The 12,971-nt window shown below is 34.1% G+C and overlaps 1 long non-coding RNA gene across 1 annotated transcript; it reads right to left on the bottom strand.

Annotated features, from left to right (window-relative positions):
• Positions 1-46: 46 nt before the first annotated feature.
• LOC124436498 lies at positions 47-3,261 on the bottom strand. The gene is made up of 3 exons (XR_006945371.1): positions 3,196-3,261; positions 825-892; positions 47-717 (listed from the first exon to the last, which is right to left on the bottom strand). It is a non-coding gene; the product is annotated as an uncharacterized LOC124436498 (long non-coding RNA).
• Positions 3,262-12,971: the final 9,710 nt, after the last annotated feature.

Here is a 12,971-nt window from a genome sequence, read left to right as displayed (position 1 = left end):
TGAAAACTCCTTATCTGATGTGAAAAAATTGTCATTACTGGCCTTATTTAATAGGTATATTAGCTGACATATCGTCATTATTATCGATAAAACATCAACAGCTACAACAAATTTAATCCACCATTCACTGTTACCATCGCGAATTTCACAATTAAGGAAAGTTTCGTTATATGGAGGAAGAATTATACTGTTGAACGAAGAGTTTTCGTTTGTTGTTGGACGCCACGAACAAGAATATGCAATGGGAAACATGGATGGAAACAGTACTGTAACAAATATAGACAACCCGATCACGCGTACAGTCAAATAAATGATGTAATAATAGAATGCCCAAGAACTAGATGCAACCTTTCTGACTTCACTGCTTCTTTCTGACAAGAACTTATCAAAGTTTTTAAGTCGATTGCTCACAGACTGTCCATAGATCATACCCCAAAAAAAGAGAAAAAAGAAATTGAAGGACACCACATATATATTATCCCAAGTTTCATTTTGGTATTGTCTCAAACAACTTGATTCAATGTTCTTTATAAGAGAAGTTTCTTGGAATTTTGAAATCATCTTGTCATTACAAGTAAAAGAAGTTTGACGATCGAATGTTTTTGAAATTCCAGGAGCGATGATTGTAAATGTCAAATAGATAGACAGCAGTATTTTTTCAAACAAGGGAAAACAATTCAGTGGTATGACTCTGAAAATAGCATCCATTTTCGTATCCTTTAAAAAGTAATGAAATAGACATGACCAATTTAGTTTAAACAATCCCCGTATAGACATAGACCACATTTGTAAGAGCATAAACTGCAGTATAAAATAATACAGACCATTATTTGTGGCTTCAGTTAGCTCCACACAGTTTGTCTTCCAGATTGTATATATGAACAATTTCAGCCTATATTGTAGTAAAAAGGTATAATTTGGTTGCAATATTTAGTAGCTATGAAAAAAAAAATCCAGTACATGCAATAACAAAAATAGTAATAATACTATAATAATGATAATTTTAAATTTTAGCAGGTCAATCTTGTAAGTTTAAAACGTACAGCTGTTTTCATTAGGATACCTGCATTCAAATTATTTCAGTAAAATAAAAAAATTACTAGAATTTATGCGATAGAGTTCCATAATAAAAAACATTTAAAATGTCCAAAAGGTTAAAAGATAAAAAATACGATAGTATACACTAAAAAATTACAAATTAGTTTAGATTATAATATAAATGATACTTAAAATATAATATACGCTCGTCCTTCAATCTTAGTAAAGGTATTTCTCTTTTATAGCTCTATGGAAGTTAAATACTTTAGCAGTTTCGCAATATAAATGTTCCGGAAGATATTGGGATTATTTTGAAGAATTTTCAAAATCAGTTCGATTAGGGTAACTAATGGGTTTTGTTTTCCATAGCACGATTTTTAACAAATTTTGTAAAATCTTGAAAAGCTTAAGCACATAACGTACATTGATTTAGTTATACGATATCCTAAAATACCTATCATTTCTTTCTAAAATACCTATTTTAGAATATTGTGAATTCAAGCAAATAATTAAAAAATAACGCGTTATAAAATAGGGCGTTATAAAAAATCTGTAGCTTGCAAACCAAACGTCACTGAATATGGAATATACAAAAGGTTACTCGTGTCGGACCCTTTGATGTTTTTGTCCTCGCGTATGTTAGGCCGCGCATTTCGGCAGCCATTATTCCAGTAAGATGTTTAGGACTTTTCACTTGTTCCAAACCACTGAAATGACACGACATCATTTCTTATATTGAAATTATTTCCATTTCATTGTGAAAAAATGACGTCATGTAATTACAGTGGTTGAAAACAAGTGAAAACCCGAAGTATCTTGCTAGAATGATGGCGGCCGTGAGGACCCAGTGCTCACTTGAGTGGCCCTTCTGTATAATTTTTATTCTGTGAAAACGTGTTTTACTGATGACGTCACAAGTTATTAACATGGCCACTTGAAAAGTTCACACATTAGGTCCGTATTCAGCAATAAAATTAACTAACTTCTAGCGAACTGAAAATATTTATTTATATATCAAATTAAATCTAGCATTGTGGATTTTTAGTTACAGAGAAAAAAAGAGGCGATCAAAAACTTTAAACAAGGCAGATGGTCAATCCGTTTGTACTCCTGATGATGACCTCGTGTACCTGTGGATTTACCTGAGAAACGTCACGATGATAAACACCATGTTCCTGAGAGTGAAAAGCTCACAACACAATTGTCTGAATGTTCATTTGAGTCCATGCCTTCATTGTTTATTAACATCATTTACCTTGATGTTGCCACCTCTTTCTGACTGGCTGATAATGAGGATGAAACAAGTACTGAATGCGTAATTACTGTGCATATGTGTAGATTATCACACAAATCTACACTTTGTGCAGATTTAATATACTGTTTATCTAGAAGAGGACCGATTTTAAGCAACTGAACTGCTAACATTTCTCAATAAATTCCCTGAAGAATTCTAACAAAGGGTCTTTTTTGACAGCTTCGCTACCCCAAGTGGAAGGAGCATGCTACAAATATCTACGCTATTCTTGAATGATTTTGAACAGACTCCCACTGCGTATAATTTTATAAATCTTAAAGTCACAAATTGAAAATAACATGAAATGCCGTAGAATTATTAAACTTTCATAACTTTTCAGTAACATTAGAAGTAGTGTACAGAATGCAAGAAGTTCTGATAAATTTGTCTTCAGAATCATGTGTTTAATTAGCTATAATTATTCATCATCCACAAAATGTATTAGTTTCAGCAATTAAAAGTGAACATACAACAAATATCTATGCTATTAAATTACTATGAAAAGAATCTTACTGTTAAATGATTTGATATCCTTCATAAAATAGTTGCAAACATCGTGATTTTAGATGTATTTATGAGCTTTCACCTATATTTATTACGCCACGTGTAAATTCAAAATGTGATTTAAATAAAGTCGTGGCAAAGCAACGTCACCATGAAAATGTGAAGATGTGAAACAAGAGTTTACGCTGACAACATGTATGGAAATATTTATCGAATTACGTGCAAGGTTCACACTCTTTGCTTCATTTATTGCTCATTTTAGTATCCCAATATTTGGTAAATATTTTTGTTTTATTTAGTAAATTTCATAAAAGCACAAGTACAAATCAAGAAAATAAGAAACAATTTCTCTCACTTACGTCCGATCCTTTTTGTCTGTACGTTAAGGAATAGGTGGGACTTGAAATTCTTTACCAAATACAGGCTTCTTTACATCTCACTATGTAACGGAAATGATAAAAGCAAAGAAAACAGGATCTTGTTATACTCTATCATCAGAAAATTCCACGCGTGTTGGCAACGCCAAGTCCAAAAACCAATAAAATACTTGCTATTACGGTTTCTCGCGCGTGCGTCACGAAATAATGAAATGCGTGATTATGTAACTACTGCGTCACACAATGATAGTATTGCATTTATGGTAATTTCAAAACTAATGTGGTCTATATTCTTGTGTAATTTCATTTGTACTGTGATATCAAACTATGCAAATAATTAGCGATTTATTAACTCTGCGTATAATAAATTTTAAGCAATGACGACAAAGTTAACAAAACACTATCATTAAAGTTGTGACAGGACTTTCAAAATTTTAACAATACATGTAAATATAAAAATTATTCATCATGTGAACATATCGTGATTCATTATAATTAAATCATAATATTATGTAAAATTACATATTGTATACTATCAAATCCTTTTGTAATTATTTACATAAGGTATTGTTATGAATATTGTCAGCTCCATATTAATCCTTATTAATGTCACATTATAGGAATATACAGTAGGGCCACTTCGCTGTGCAACTGGCTGCTGTATATTTAATTCGTTTACAGGCTGCCGTTTTTCATATCGTCGATGGTATTGGTCATACAATGCAATTTACTGGCTGCCAATATGGTAATCACATGCGTAATAAGATATACGTGGCACGTAAAAATAAATGGACTGGTCCTACTGTATGTTCTCTATAATATGACACTGTCGATGAATGTTCGTTCAAGCCACTTTCCCTCAAGAAATCTTTTTTTGTCACACGCTTTTTTAATCTGTAGGTTAAAGTGTATGGTTTAATGACGTTAAGGTTTTGTACTAGAGCCTTCTTTGTAAATTTCTTATCGGCAAACGTAAAGCAATAAAGTCAGCATGAACGTTTTTCTCTCAGCAGCCGTTCTAATTATCAAACATGTTGTATAGAAACTCATTGTGGTCAAAGTCAATGAAGCTTTGAGTATATCCATAGTCTATATAGACAGTAAACATTCAATTTATTTTATGAAGTATGCAGCTTAAAAAACTAATGTTTAAAGCTGAAAAAATTCTGAAAGTTTACCTCCTTACTTTCTTTATTTGTTGCAGTAGCGGATCTAGGGGTAGTCACAGCGAGCAGCAGCAAGCCAAAATAAAATAAAGCTGCTTAATTTTAAATTCTAAGAACGCAGATTATGTCATTTTTCAAAATTTTAAGTACAAAGAACTGTAATACTGGTTTCTATGAGTCATTATCATAGTAAATATTTTTCCAACAGTTAAAAATAATACGTGAAAACGTTTACTGCCCTTATCAACAGGCGAATTCCTAGAAGTGTACCTCCCCGCAAATACACTTTCAAAATAAATCAGTCAGGGACGCCTGAATTTACGAACAAAGAACTTCCAACGTTCAACGTTCTAGATACGCAACTGATCATAACCTCTCGCTTAATTTCAAGGTCTGCAGCAGGCTATTCAAACACTATGATGTCAAATCATAATATTATGTAAAATTACATATTGTATACTGTCAAATTCTTTTGTAATTATTTACAAAAGGTATTATTATGAATATTGTCAGCTCCATATTAACCGTTTATACTGTCACAATATAGGAATATACAGTAGGGCTATTTCGCTGTGCAACTGGCTGCTGTATATTTATTTAATTTACTGGCTACCGTTTGCAGTATCATCAATTCTATGGGTCACACAATGCAATTTACTGGCTGCCAATATGGTAATCACATGCGTAATAAGATATACGTGGCACGAAAAATTTAAAGAGCTGGCCCTACTGTATGTTCTCTATTCTGTGATACTGTCGATGAATGTTCGTTCACGCCACTGTTGTAGTAGCGGATCTTGGGGTAGTCACAGCGAGCAGCATCAAGCAAAATAAATTAAAGCTGCTTAATTTTAAATTTTAAGTACAAAGAACTGTAATACTGGTTTCTATGAGTCATTATCATAGTAAAGGTTTTTCCAACAGTTAAAAATAATACGTGAAAATGTTTAATGCCCTTATCAATAGGCAAATGCCCTTAAAGTGTGTAGCAAATTTATCCTTTGTGCGTTAGCACAAAGCAGTTAGGCTTCTGCCGTTTCGTTTTTGGGACTGTATAGTCTCCTACTGTACGCGCAGTCGACACACAATTCATAATTTTACTCAATATAACTATTCCAATATAACTATTTCACATCACAGATAACCTTAAACATTTCAAGCTTTTACATTCACAGACAGCGACAAAAGAGCCCTGACTTTTAACGTGTCACAACTAATAAAATATTAACATAAGTTCCTAGTATTAAAGAATAATTATCCATTACTTATTTACATAAGTTCCGACACACCCCTTTGAGCCTTTAGGGTCAAACAAAACTTTGTTCGCCAGCATGCATCCACAGCTGCCACCCTTCTAGGTCTCCTATGACTTTCTACACTACTACCCTTTTCTGAAACTTCTCTCTCTCACTTCTTTCTATTTCTGCACAACTGTCTTTACTTTACCCTTGCATCCATCTCCAGCGGGTACAGTTTCTAAAGAGGCCTGCCTATGTGCATTAGCCTTCCTTTGCTAACAGCTTTGACTTCCGCTCCTCTGATTATATTATCTTTTCCCTTGATCAATCTCTCGATTCTTTTCAAACTTTCCTCAGACACAAGAACTACATAACCCACTTTCGGACACAAACTACCCTTTACTTTGCTAACCTTATGACACGCCCTTAAACTTGTTTAGTATTCCTTCCCCAATCTGGACCAAAAATGCTTTCTCAATCTCGCTAAATATCTAAACCTACGCTTGACTCTCTAAATCTTCTATCCACTTCTTTTCACCTCTTCCTACGTTCTTTCTTGTCACTTTCCAGCTCATTATCCCATTCAGCTTTCTCAATACACAGCTCCTGAAACAATAACTTGGCACAAACTACAACTGGACTTATAATACCTAAGGGATTGAATAATCCTGCAAGTATACTTAGTATATTTCGTTTACTTAGAATGAGTGCCTTTGCTGTTTCAGCCAATTTCCAGAGGCGAAATACAAAGCGATCTGACTTACACATTCCCATCGCAATCCTAGTACTTTCTCATAACTTCCACTGATACCTTTTCCCCAACTGATGCTTTGGCATAAGTTTGCTCATGAACCACTTTCGAATTGCTAAATTCTGCCTTTCTTTCTTCTAAAATGCTTCTTTCCCTCTTTTCTGTTTCTTTCAAGACATTCTCATCACTACTTAGCCACTCCCAAAGCCTAAATCCTTCCGCAGCCAATCACTCACTTGTTGACTCATAAAACCTCATTACTTTCTTCTTGGACTTTTCACCTGACATTAGATCAGTGACATAAAAGCTATCTTTGAGTTTTTTTTAACAAACTCCTTGTCTATCTCTATTAATGAGTCTAAATGATACTGCAGTGTTGCATTCAACAAAAATGGAGAGCAGTTAACCCCAAACACTACTCTAGAAAATCAACATTCTTAAGGTCTCACTCTCTCATTGTTTATGTCATCAACCATAAAAATCTTAAGCAATCCTCGTCCAAAGTATCAACTTCTATATTCAAAAATATCTTTTCAATATCTGCCACTAAAGCGACTCTTCAATATCTGCCACTAAAGCGACTCTTCAATATCTGCCACTAAAGCGACCTTATCAAATTTGAAAAAGCAATGGTGCTAATTTGGGTCCCACATGCAAGCAGTCATTGAGTGAGGAAGCCTTGCGTGACTCTTTACACGACGTATTATAAGCAACTCTAACCATAGTTGTTTTTGCTTCCCTGCGAATAACCGCATGATGTGGTAAATAATGTATTTTGTCAGCTTTCTCTAGTTCTATCACTGGTTCTACAATATCCCTCCTCAATTGACCTTTGATTGTCTTATCATACTCTTCTAAAATTTCTGGTTCCCTTTTCAGCCGTGCTAACTAACCCTTTATTCTTCTCAAGCTTATGCTGTAATTTGTATAGTCTAAACTATGTCCTTCTTTCCAAGGCAATTTGACACTGTATCTGTTACCATTAAACACAATAGAATCCCTTAACAATTCATGAACTTCATTTTCCTCTGCTATTCCTAAAGTCTCAAAATCCTACAAATGATTGACATTCTTATCTAAACTTAAATTTTCTGAACGTTCATGTGCAATGAAGTTTACTTGAGTGTGCATGTTATCCAAATCATTTTTCGCTTTCATGGGGCCGGACAACACCCAATCTAACTTAGTAGACACAGCAACTGGTTCATCTACCTATCCCTCAACAGCATTGCCTTCCTGAAACCACCAAAGATAATCTGCTCCATTCCAAACTTCAATATTTAAAACTTCCTTATCCATGCAAACATCTGAAAACCACAGACCATTAAATGTGAATAGTCCATCTTTCTTAATTCTACATGTTCATTCCTAATTTGAAATATACAGTCTACACTGTATGCCTTGATGCTTACACTCTCTCCTCCCGTATTTCTAATTGAAATACCTCTCGCAACTTACCTTTAGCCTTCTCTTAACCAAACAACTTGATTTCTGTCCATTCCTTTTTACTAACCTGAATACCTGCTCCCTGTATAATCTTTCTATTCACACATGACTTGTGAATTCCTGAATCAAACAACACTCTGACCCTGACATGTCTCTTATCTTCCTAAATAAAAGCCTGTGCTGTCTTTAATGCTATCTTACAATGAGATCCCAGAATAGAATGGTTGGTTTGAACGTCGCCTGTGAGAATCCCATTGGCTTCACAAATTGATCTATGGTGTGTCTTCCCTCATGCATTAAATTTATCATTAATATTACAATTCTTACTGACATGTCCTTTCTTCAAACAAATACAACATCTTCCGTACTTACGAATGAGTTGTTTTTTCTCAGTACATTGGTTATTTTCTTACATTCCTCTGGATGTGTTCTCCGAGACAATAAACGAATTTTCTTTTTGGTTTACTGTTCGTTGACTCCTCTTTGCAACTATTGTGCTTCGCGTGCAGTGCTGATGCTGACTCTATATGTCTTTGTCGTGACGTTTCTCGTTGTTTCTCCCCATTTTCTCTCTTGGTTTTCTCGCCGATCGATGTGTGAGCTTCTCGAAGCTCTAACTCTTTAAGAATTGAGTTCAAAGCGTCTTTCATTGACCATTCCGTGAAGTCTACAAACGGTGGAAGAAGGAGAGCAAGAAAGTCGTGATATGTTGTATCCGCGGAGAGTTCCATTGTTGCATACCGGTGAGATCGGACGACCTAATTTACAGCTCATTGCAAGACAATCAGAGCTAAGGTTCCTGCATGAAGATGTAGGTTTCCGCTGGGTAGATATTGCACGATGCTTCGGCATCTGTGAGAGAACTTTAAGAGAGTAGCTCACTGTCAACAGAATTTTTTCAAATTTGAGCAATGAGAAACTAGATTCAAATATTCGACATATTCTGCAGAACACCCCAAATGTTGGTTTAAGTTTGGCAAGAGGAGCACTGAGAGCCAGAGGATTGAATGTTCAAAGGGAACGAATGAGAGAAGCCATGAATAGAGTTGATCCTTTGTCCAGGACTGTGCATCACAGTAACTTTATTACACGAAAAGTTTATAATGTTCGATCTCCTAATTCACTTTTGTATAGTTAGACTTTTTTATTTTTTAGCATAATATTATTTAAGGGTAAAACTGCTAAGTTAGATATTTTTTGTCTTATTGCTAAGCAATTAATATGTAACACTTTAAAAAATTGGGGTATAAGTAAAGGAATGACAGCTTGATTATCTCCATCTTGATTATATTATTTTTAATTATTTCTCTGCAATTTACTAAGGCACATCGATGGCAACCACAAGTTGATACAGCCATACAGATTGGTAATACATGGTGGTATTGATGGATATTCCAGAATGACTGTTTATGTTGGTGTTGCTGGAGATAACAAAGCAGACACAATTTTGAAACCTTTTCTTGAAGCAATTCACAAATATAATGTACCATCTCCAGTACGTAGTGACCTTGGTTTGGAAAATATTCAAGTTGCAAGGCTTATGCTAAATGTATATGAGTTGAATCGAGGAAGTATTATAACGGGTGCATCAGTGCATAATCAGCAAATAGAGCTGTTATGGAGAGATATCAATAGAGTAATTGTCAGTCGCTTTTTGAACATTTTTCTTTACTTGGAGCATGTGCAGTTACTTGATGTTGACAATGAAATAGACATAATGGCTCTTCATTTAACATACATTCCAATTATAATTGAAGTAATAGGGCAGTTTGTAGGGGAAAGGAACAATCATCCAATATTCACACAATCAAACTACAGCCCTCGGCAACTCTGGTTTTTAGGAATGGCTCATGATGTAGATTCTCCAAGTTGTGCTGTTCAAGACATATTATTGGGACAGAACGAATTATACTTTTTTGCTGTTGAGGAAGAAGTTCATGTAAATGAAGAAGAAGCTCAAAGAGTTGTTGTACCAACATGCCCTTATGAATTAAATGAGCAACAAAGTGAAATTGTTGATAACATTAGACATGCTGCCCAAATTTATTGCAATGGAATTGAAGCGTATTTCGCAATTCAAGAGCATTTAATGAATAATTTGCCGCAACAATATGTTTGTAACAAATTTATGTATTACCTCTTTGACTTATATTTCTGCAGTAGCTAATTTTTATCACGAAAGTAGAAAATGAATTTATAATCAATAAATGCAAGCTATCATTGCTTTTGAATATTATATTACCTTGTAGAGTGTATCATAACTGCTATTTGCTTCTATAGATACTAAAATGTAATTTTTTAATTTTAGTCTGCAACAGAACAATTAAAACTGGTCAACAAAACTAAAACAAAATTTACTTCAAAAGTTTGTCAGTAAAACTGTGAATGAAACTGTGAAAAATAACGAAGTTTCAAGTACAAAGTATATTCAGATGATAAAGCGTATTTTCAGTGTCACTCCATAATGTCCTTTTATAACTTGAGTAATATGTGATTTACCAAATAACAAATTAAATATATCACTTTGCAAATGAAAATGATTGCAATGTCAAACAACGGTCTAACCTTATCTGTATTTCCTAGACGTAATGTAATGAAAAGAGTACAGCATATTTGCTATAGTCGAGGGATGAGTTAATTTAGGTTTTAATCGAAAAAGATACCTTTGAACACTGGTAGTATATGAACTATAAAATACAAATTCATAATTTTGCATTGTACAATTATTCAACCACATGGTTTCAGAACACTGCGAATGTCAAAAGCTACTACAATATTAGCTTTTACAAAGTAAAAAAATAGTAAAGGGCAAAGCAAAAGTCAGCAAAACCAGCGTGTTTTGGTGAAAGGTATGGTTAAAAAATGAGGCTCTTATCATTTAGAAGAACCCAGAGTAAAAAAGTAAGCAAGGGAAGGCAAAAAGTTGGCAAAAATAACTTGGTTTGGTAGAAGCCATTGCAGTAAGAAGTTGATGTAAAAATATAAATCAGTTCAATTGTTTAGTCAAATAATCCGGACGCCATTAAATAAGAAAAATTGACTAAGGACATGCGCATCATTGCCCTGGTTTACCACATGCAATGTGTGACGTTGTGCCTACTTTATTCGTCTTCTTTCAACTTCTTCGCAAGCATTAATGTTTTGTAATGCGAAGTTTCGACATGAAAACTTCAAAAAGACAAAACCTTTGCCTTTATACTTCTTTCATCGCAATGTTTTGGTGGAAAACTTTGTGAAACATATAGCAAGTAGCATAACGTTAAACGCCTTTTTCGTAAAAGCACGGAAGAAAAAGTTTAAACACAAGTTTTAAAGACGCCTTAGTATCTGAAAAGTATGGCGCCAACAAGACTATTCGATATCGGCGCACATGTAAACGGGTCCAAGACCTACATGGTATTATTGTGTATCAGCAATTTCTCTTTATTAAGATGCATAAAACAAAACGATTAAATAGAAGTTCCAAAACTTTTTAGTGTCGGGAAGATTTAACACAAGCGAAATGCCCTTGCCTTCGGCGCACTTGACTGCAGGTTCAAAGTGCACTGCCTAAATTTTTCGTGAAAATTTGTGAAGAAAAAGTTAAAAAGAATTTTAATTATATGGTTTCTTCACATGTTATCTTTATCTCTCGTCTGAACATCTTTCGTTTACCTCTCTTCACATCTCTCCTTCATCCACCATATTCAACTATTGTTTAGACTTCTATCTAACTTGCACACTGACATTTGTAGATTTTGTTAGGTGATGCAACTTTCAAGGTAACAGGCTGGCTTCGAACCGGGATGTCAAGTGGAGAAGGCATGGACGGTAGCCACCATACTTTTGCTGCTGGTTGATGATGCATAACAAAAATTAGGACTTTTTACATATTTTTTGTCACGTAACAGTACAAAAGTTATGAGATACTTCATGTAAGAAACATAAACCATGTACACATAAGGTATAAGTCTATTGCAATATAAAAAAATCATGAGATTTTATTTTATTCTACTAACAACACGGTGGGCAAGTAAAATAGATCTTTTTATTTTACTTTCTCTTACCACGAATTTCTATATAAAAAAGTGTATTTATAGAAATCCATGCTAAGATATCTCACAATTGACCTTCGCATCTGATTGTCTGCTTACACCACAAACATCATTTACAAATGATCAACGAACTTTGTTGCCAGTTGTTCACTAAACGCACATTATTATTTGTAGCTACTCTCACGAAGCCGCCACTGTTCGTACTATTTCACCATTTCTAACTTTCAATAACCATCTTCAAGTTCATAATGATAAACAATCGTTTCCAACACGACTCAACGCAAATAAAAAGTGCCAAAACTTTAAGTCACCAACATCTTAATGCTTCAAACTCATAGAATGCATGGCTAAGCGATAAAGATAACACATGCTTTATTTGATATGGTGAATAAATTTCATTGAATGATTTGCATAATACCATAGAATAATGAGGAAACATAGCTCTTTTGTTTAAGAAAAACTATTGTTTTCCGAATTAAATTTATTAAACATCGCTTAAATTGTTCTAATGCTAACAATGAATATTATAAACAATCATGTCACGAATGCCTAAAGATATTATTCATCACAGGTTTTACGCCAATCATGATGCATTGATTGTACACCATTGTTCAATCTTCATTCTTTGTACTTGAACTAATTGCCTGATATCTCTCGAAAATAATGCTCATAGGTGGTATTACTAAACAAAAAACTATGTTCTCCCTTAAGTAGATATACTTAAATGCAAACGAAAATTATCATTATTCTATGGTATTACAAAAATCATTAAACAATAAAATTTATTCAGCCTGTATCGAATAAAGCAAGCATTATCTTTGTCGCTTGCTTCGTTACTCATTCCACGAGTTCGAAGATCGTTCATAGAAAATTCGAGCCAAGAATCAATATGGACGCTTTTAAATGGAAACTATTGACCATAAGGTTTTGCGTGTGATTGCCCAGATTCATCAATGACAGCAAATGCTTTATTCATCTTCTTTCGTCGTGTGAGAAACATGAATTGCTTCGAATGAAATGTTAACATAAGACAGCGCATCATGAAGTCCATGAAACTATAGTTTTATTATCACTACGATGCCTTTGAAGGCATTTTTCAAACATTTTTAAACTGAAAGCCGTA

This window comes from Xenia sp. Carnegie-2017, unplaced genomic scaffold (genome assembly GCF_021976095.1).
Source record: "Xenia sp. Carnegie-2017 unplaced genomic scaffold, XeniaSp_v1 HiC_scaffold_16, whole genome shotgun sequence".
Lineage (NCBI taxonomy): Eukaryota > Metazoa > Cnidaria > Anthozoa > Malacalcyonacea > Xeniidae > Xenia > Xenia sp. Carnegie-2017.
Note: the sequence above shows the minus strand (reverse complement) of the source record. Positions and strands in the feature narration are given on the sequence as shown.